The sequence below is a fragment of the Zeus faber genome (genome assembly GCF_960531495.2).
Source record: "Zeus faber genome assembly, chromosome: 6".
Taxonomy (NCBI): domain Eukaryota; kingdom Metazoa; phylum Chordata; class Actinopteri; order Zeiformes; family Zeidae; genus Zeus; species Zeus faber.
Window position 1 is genome coordinate 22,681,499 of NC_137201.1, and position 8,632 is coordinate 22,690,130.

The window sequence follows — 8,632 nt, forward strand, 5'->3', positions numbered from 1 at the left end:
TCCAGACTCACTGCGGTGATCAGCACTGCAGCGGGAAAAGGTTGCCTGTTTGGGAAAGTCATTTTCAGCTTAAAGGGGACATGGCATTAGCAGGGTATGGATTTGGTCCGATTTCCACCGACAACAATGATCGTCCTGTTGCAAAGGAACTTGGAAAATGAAAGCACGGTATAATTTGCAGTCTGACGGAGAGCTTTTTTTTTTTTTTTTTTTTTTTTACTCCGCATTTTTCATACCAGCTTCCCATGTTTCTAGGCATCAATACTGGGGGTAGATTAAACAAATATCAAGACTGCTCTGTGCTTCTTACCATATCTTATATCCTATTATCCTTAATGGCTAAGCTACTGTGATGTAGCTTCACTCTGAATGCAGCTAGAGTGGATCCCACTCATGAAACTCCCACCTCTTAATCAAATAGAGAGGGAGGGATAAGCTGTCATAGTGTTCCCTGGGAAAACCGGGGAGAAATAGGAGGGCTGTTTTTTCACTGGATGTGGACAGACCAAGGGTGGAAAAGGGTCACCCAGATCTTATCAGGAATAACCAACAGGAAGGAACAAAGCCGTGTCGACAGCGGTAACATTTGCTTTTAGATTAGACACACAGCCATAGATATATGCGCACACAAATACACGCGCATTCACATAAACAAACACATACACGCATGCAAACACACGTAGGCTGCATGGCCAAAGTTGTGTGGCCACTTCTGATGAGTGGATTTGGTTATTTCATCAACACCCATTTGCTGATTAAGTCACGCACGCAGTCTCCATAGACAAGCATTGGCATGGGCCATAGAACTTTCAACATGGTACTGTCACAGGCTAAAACCATGCCAATAAGCAGGTTTGACATTTGCTAGAACGGCTTTTTTCAATTCAACATATGATACAGTACTCTACTGTATAATGAGGTGTTGCAGTGTCTTCCCAGGGAAGGGGTGAACATCATGGCCACTTGATGTGGAAGAGTCTCTGCAATTTTGCACAATTTCAAGTGCTCGCCAATATTGTGGAGAACTTGAGAATTTGGAGAGGTTGGATTTGCATTTATTATTACGATTGCTAAAATCATGACTTCTTGAAGGGAATGGTAAGTACTTTTATTGTCAAAAGCACATGTCTAGGAGCTCAACAGAACAGGCACAGAGTACTTGAGCATGTAATGCGCAGAAATCATCTGTAATCAGTCGCAACAATCACTGCGTCAGCACAAGAACTGTTCCTCTGGAGCTTGGTGAAATGGGGCTTTGATGCTGATCAGTCGCATACAAGAATCAGATCAGAATTGACATGGTGAGCCTTCATTCACATCCTTCCTGTTTGGAGCGGAGTGAGGATCTGGAGCAGTGTGATTCATCATTCCCTGGAATGATGAATCACGCTTCACCTCCTGCCAGACCATAAATGAAATGGATGGATGCCAGGTGAACGCTACTTACCTGAAAGTCTAGTGGCAAGTGTAACATTTGGTGAAGGAATAATGGTATTGGGCTGTTGTTTTTGGTTCATGGGCTATGCCCCACTGGCAATGTTAACGATATGCATACAATGACATTCAATGACTTTGTGCTCCCAACAGACTTTGTGGAAGCAATTTAGGGAAGGCCTGTTCCCCTTCCAGCATGACAGTGTCCCTGTGCACAAAGCAATGGTTTGTGGAAACTTGGTGTGGAAGAAGTTGACTCTTCTGCACAGAGTCCCGTCACACACCTTTAGGAGGCCTAGCTGCCCAACTCCAGTGAATGTGAAAACACGTGAATGTTCTAGTGGATGAATTGATGCAAATCCCCTCCCCCTGATATAGCAGCAAAGGGTTGACCAACTCCATATTAATGACCATTCCCATGATTTTGTAATGAGGTTTAAATGAGCCCCTGGCCACATACTTTCTGCCATGGAGAGGACACACACACACACACACACACACACACACACACACACACACACACACACACACACACACACACACACACACACACACACACACACACAAACACACACTGCCACAGATCCTATCGTACATATATAGATCATCTAGATCAAAACTGATTAACTATTTTGTGCTGGAGCAAGAACTGCAAAGCCAACAGTTGCACAATAGAGTTAGAGCATTAACTCCACTATATGATAACTGGAGACCTGTATGACTCCACTCCACTATAGGGTCAGCGAGTGCATGAGAGTTCTTGGTCTCATGTGGCATCTCTGGGCTGAGGGGACACTGCATGCCGGCACAGCAGAAATACCTTGTTTTAAAGCAGCCTGTCTCACCCCAGGAGAGACCCCCAGCACCGCCAACCACCCCCGCGCTGTTCTTTCTTGAGCTTGACTGGGCACTCAGAGGCAGCCCCCCAGAATGCTGATAAGTTTCCCCCACAATTCTCTGGCGCTGTGGTTCATATTTTTGTGGAGGTCCATTGACTTTCTCCTTTTCAGGCTGTCTTTAATCCCTGGGTCTGTGTCCTCAGTGGCTCTCCACAGAAGGGCTATTATTCAGGGCCTTATTACTGCGCCCCTCGCGGCTTATCTCCTTCCTGGTGACAGTCTTTTCAAGCCTCTCCCTAATGACCTGGGGAAGCTCACATGCTCAACTTCCCAGGGCTGCGGGGGCCCGCTGATGTCAGAGGGGGCGTCCCCCATACAGGGGCTCCTGGTCCGGGCCGAAGAAAGGGGAGAAGCACGGAAGGGTCCCATCACAGCCACCAGCGCATCATCAGTTTGCACGTATCCTCTTCCTGATTCGATCCCCCCCTCCACCGGCCGGGCCTCTTCCTCCTCCACTCCCTGCCTCCAGAAAGTAGGGTGGAGGTGGATTCCAGCTGGCCGAGGATTTGCAGAACTTGACAGATTCTGATTCAAATTAGCTGAGAAGCTCATCTGTTGCCGGGTGACGAAGGTACTACTGCTTCCCTGATTCGTGATTCTGTTTTTCATCTACACGGAATGAACAGATAGGCTTTTCAATCGAAGCCTTATTAAAATGTCGGTTCCCATCATTTGCCTCTGTTCCTAGAATAAACTCGGCAAACGCTTTACTTTTGAGAAACTTGCCAAACTGCTGCAGCTAAATGTAGACCAACAGGGCCAATTATCGAGCCGTAAAAAAAGGGATTTCAGGGATTTTGGGCTCCTTCACACTTTTGCGAATCTGCTCTTTTGACTACATCAGTGCTAACATAAGAGACATAGAAACAGGAAGTTGTGCCACTTCGTACTGGCAAACTACTGTATCTACCATTATGCCTTGGACGTACTGCGGCAATTGAAAAAGTAGTTGTATACAATGTGATATTACTGTTATTCAAAACATTTTTCAAAAAGGAGATTCCGATTTTGCACTATTAGTCTGTGTTCAACCACAATGAGAGGCTGCATTAGGGTGGTAAGTTTCTCAACCATTATATACAGTTATATAGAGTATATGTGCTATGAACAGTTATAAACGATGGAAACAAACAATTTGATTAGTCCTGTGATGAAAAATGGCCAACTTATCCTTTCAAGTCAGAGCTGGATCTTGCATTTGAAGCGATCAGCAACACCTCTCACTGTGTCCTTTCTCAGCTGCCACACATTTCAAACGGTGTGGTCCAATGAATTTCATCACTTAGAAGTTCCAGGCTTTATTTTGAAATTCACCAGTGTTCCCCTGGCCGGTGACACGATACACTGCGTATTTCTAAGCCTTGATTAAAAGTCCTCTATAGCTGACCATTCATCTTTGTCTAGTAGTTAGGGGATTGGATAGCATTTATATTGGTGAATGCTTTTCACTCTGCTTACACGGAATTCCTTGTCCCGGCAAATCAAAAGAATGGCACCCCAGAGTGGACCTCTCCTGCTATTCAATCCATAGAACACACTAGATTACCTCCAACAAGTCCTTCCATTTCACTCGGAACATTGCACTTGACAATATTCATCAAATATTCTTGGAGGCTGTTTAGGTACAGAAACTACCGGCTGTACCCCGCTGGATCGCTCATTCAGACGGAATTTATAATCTGGGTGTGAACAAACTACTCCAACTGGTATCCAAGTGGTGCACCTTCTAATTATCATCACAATCTTGTTGTTTGGCTCTTAGGGGGGCCTGAGAGAGGGTCTTACAGGGCATGGCCGTCCATTATGCGATCACACACCCGTGGGCCCCTTGGGCAACAATAAAGGGGGATGAACTTTAGCGGTCATCGTAGGAAATATGCCACTGTCTCCGTATACACTGAATCCAAGAAAAGCAATGTCGCCCAGGTGTCTCTACCTTCTGTGTCGACACGGCACGTGGGGCCTTCGTCCCCCAAGGGCCCGAGGAGTTGATACTGCTGAACTGTAAACTACTTAAAAACCTTGGGAAAACAGATTGTATTGGTCCAATTAAGGAAGTAATGATTTGAGTGAAGCTATTTGCAGCGCGAAAATGGGATGGAAACATGCGAGGAGGACTCCCCGGAGGAGGTACTGTAGGGCTCGACACCACTCCACTATGGCCCCATCTGGTTCTGGTTCCTTTTTCACCACTGTTCTGGAGTTAAGGGAACCATAAAGCAGCTGATGGAGTTGATGATGATTATCATTAGCTCTGGGAAACAAATAGAGATAAGAAAAACTACCAAGAAATGGTGCGTGTGTTGTTTCGGTTTTACTTTTTTTTTCTTCCACATAATTCGACAGGGGGCCTCAAAATGCGACAAATAAAATTAAAAAATTAAAGTTGAAATTTAACCAATTTGGATGAAATTCAAGTTCTGGTAGTACTTGGGAAATCCCTAAACAGGCCTTGAGTCAGATACCCTGTTGTCTGCACATCATTTTTGCAAACTCTTTCTACACTTCAATGTATTGTGTTTCAAATTAAAAGCTACAAGCGGGCCCTCGCTTTGCACATGTTGGCGGTGCCGGCGGGTTACCGTTTGACGCAGCCATGCTCTTTTGCGATCTTCGGACACTGAGCGAAGGAGTAATTGTTATTAGGAGGAGTACATCAAAATATAAAACATGTCATTTTCTATTGCCAGCAGCCACCACTATGACCATAACAGAATATTGGCTCGTAAATGTTTTCAGGTCGGGACCTATGAAGTTCGGGGTGGATTTGACCGTATACAATCAGTTTACAATCTGCTTTCTGCCAGTAGGCGGCGCTATGACCATTACTCAATATTGGCTCATAAATGTCTTTAGGCCGGGACTCTTATGTAACATTTGAAGTTTGAGGCAGATTTGCAAGTGATTTGTTTGCAAATTCTTTCTCCACTTCAATGTATTGCTTTTCAAATGAAAAGGATCTGTCCTAATAATCTGTAATATGACAATAACCTCCACCGGTGCCTTTTCCCCTTTCAGCATCGAGTCTCACTTGCAAACCAGTTTCTAATTAACCTGAAAACACTCATCCACCGCTGTCCAAAGGGGATCTAGAGGGGACGCCATAGGATGCACGCACACAAAGGTAAAGTAACTCCACAAACACCAGGAGAGCTCAGCTGGAAATCGAATCAGAGGAAGATCAGTTTACACACAGTTTTAACAAAGAACAAGAGATCGATTACGGTTGCAACATAACAAACACCTTGTTACATTCAGTGGCGATCTGTTCACTGTGCGCACAGGGTGAGCAGCGTTTTTATTTTATGTATGTATATATATATATATATATATATATATATATATATATATATATATATATATATATACATGTATATACATGCATACTTGATGTACTTTTTTCATGAACTTTATTAATATTAATATATTATTAAATTACTATTTACTGTATATACTTTTTTCATATACTTTAAAACTTCAACTGTAATTTCCTTCTGGGGATGAATAAAGTTTCTATCTGTCTGTCTATCTATCTATCTATCTATCTATCTATCTATCTATCTATCTATCTATCTATCTATCTATCTATCTATCTATCTATCTATCTATCTATCTAGATGTGAGGCAGCAGTGCCTGGGTTGCTAGTTAGACTTAATTATTTTAATTGTAATTATCGCATTGGTACGAGAATTTTGAATATATATTTATAACCATTATGCAATATACAATCAATAATTCCAAAAAATCCCATTGATTGGATAGCACAACGCCATGGGACGGTTCAAACTGCCAATACATATGTATTGGGATTAGTGTGAATATAGCCTTGCAAAACTGCTTATGACATAATTTTACCATTCAATGTAGTAACCTGGCTCCGTTTCACTATATAAGATTTAATTTCTTTTTTTAAAACCTGTGCTGTGAGCATGCTTGGAAAACAACACAGAGTATTTGTGCCATTGCATCCACGACAGAGTTAGTCTTCACGTGGAGTTCAAGTTCTCAATTTGCGATGCAACCCTATTCATTCTTTAATCATCAAGAACTGCTGCAATAACTCCGTCCTGTGGACGACGTGTAGGATTACAAGAGCACAGTTTTTGGTTACACGGAACCACCACCAACACCCCTCTTTGGAAAATGATCTTCCCATGTTTTGGTCTATAAACAACTAATCATCATTACAAAGAGGGGGAGAATCACCGCGGGTGAGACCAATAAACATAGAAACAAACAATAAACATGTACATGGAAAACATGAACATAGAAACATCAGGCGACAACATGTACCGACAAAACAGAGTTTAATTAAGTCCAGGAAAACTGGAAGAGCAATTTGGCATTTGGCCTCTTCCTGTGATAGCTATGCCAGTAAATGAGGGAGAAAAGGAGAGGGATGCAATCAGGGGGGTGTTCGAAGGTGTGCTCAAAGCAGGTGTGTGTGTGTGTGTGTGTGTGTGTGTGTGTGTGTGTGTGTGTGTCTTTCTGTCTGTGTGTATGTGTGTGTGTGTGATGTGTCCACCGGTGAGTGCACGGGACTTGTCCCAATTAGTTCTGGTGTATGAGGTAAAAATTATATCGTAGTGCCTCCAAACAGCAGAAAAGGATTTGCAGCCCCTGTGTGCCACAATTGAATAGACAGTCGACCGCAGGAAAGTCCTGGGCTCCATGCTCCACAGATACAGAAGACCCCCCAACCCCCAGGGATGGAGCCTGCGGAGCAACACCCACACACGGCCCGAGGAGCATAAACCGTGCCAGAAAGTGCGAGACCCTGCACCCCCAAGCGCACACATACAACCAACGAGTGACAGAACTTCCCGCCTCCCGCACCCCAACCTACACCCACGACTTTGAGCAGCCTCCAAGGGGCCCTGGAAAGGTCTAGGCGGCGCACCCTGCCTTCCCGCTGGGTCGAAGTAGGCCAGAAACCACCCGGCACCAGGCACAAGCCGACAGGACCCGAACCCAGCCGGCAGGGGGCCCACCCAGTACCCCGCCTAGCCAACCGCACCCCCACACCGATCCACCCGTGTCCCCCCACCCTGGAAACCCCAGTGTTCAATGTGTGCTGCTGGCAATTGCAGTTCAATTTGCGAGCTGCTGGCGTGCGAGTCCTCCAAGCTCGCTCGCACCTCCTGCCCCGCAGACCACGGTCTGGTGGAGTGTTGCTTGGAGTAAGATTTGTGTGGGAGTGTATGTGTTCTAAGTTAATATGTGTGCTGTTAAAATTGCAGGACAGACGTGAAGCATGCCAGGGCAGGAGCGTGACGGGCAAGATCACAGCCACCCGCCGCATCCCTCACCCCATTGCTCATACCCCACACGTCCAGCAAAACCTAGGCCTATTGTGTGTGTGGCGTATGTAATTTGAATTCCGGCACTGGGAGCGATAGGCGAAGCACAACCAGATCAACGCAGGGGTGCAGTTGGTCGGACAGCAGCCACGCAGACCCTGCCCCGGACCTGACCATGCCCCAGTGCCCTCCCCCGTACCCAGAGGCACCCAAACCACAGTGACCAGCCACAAGCCATGTGCCCCCACCATGGAGGGCCACCCCGTGCCCCCTTCAGGCCCCCGACCAGCCCCACTTAACACACGATACGATCATTTCAAATGATCATATTGACCACTGATCCACCGTGCCCTCAAAGCCTCACATTGTAGAGCCATCAATTAAACCGTGAATCCACAAGAGCCACAGGACACAGGACGGTAGAAGGGTTTAAAAGTTGAATCCGCCTCCTCTGCCTTGAGGGGTTTTCCAGCACTTTACACTGACAGTTGCGTGATCGCACAGGTAACAATCCTGTGTTGTCCTTACTCCACTTATTCCACGGAAATCGGAAACATTTTGGAGAGAAGGATGTGAAGGTAAATCTCACATCAGATACATGAAAACTGACATTTGGTTCAGCTGTTGTGCAATGGAGGGGGGCATTGGCAAGCCCAACTTCTACCTCACCTCTCTATCAGAGCGTTTCCCCAGATCCCAAAAGTGTTGCCGTCATTTTCCATAAGCGAAAAGGCCTCCGACTGGAACAATCTGAATCGGAATCACACGCACAATGACTTAAGTTTTCAGTAAATCTCAGTATGTATAGAACAGTATTTTTACTGCTCTACTTTTTTACAAAGTAGTAAAGCAAAATTTAAGAAAAATGTTAGCATAAAGCTATATACATAAAATGTGAAAAATACAAATAAAACATGAAAAAACAAATATTTACAATATGTGCAATGTATAATATGTGGCAAGCAGCGTGGGCAAGGAGGTAGAATGTGCAAAGCGGT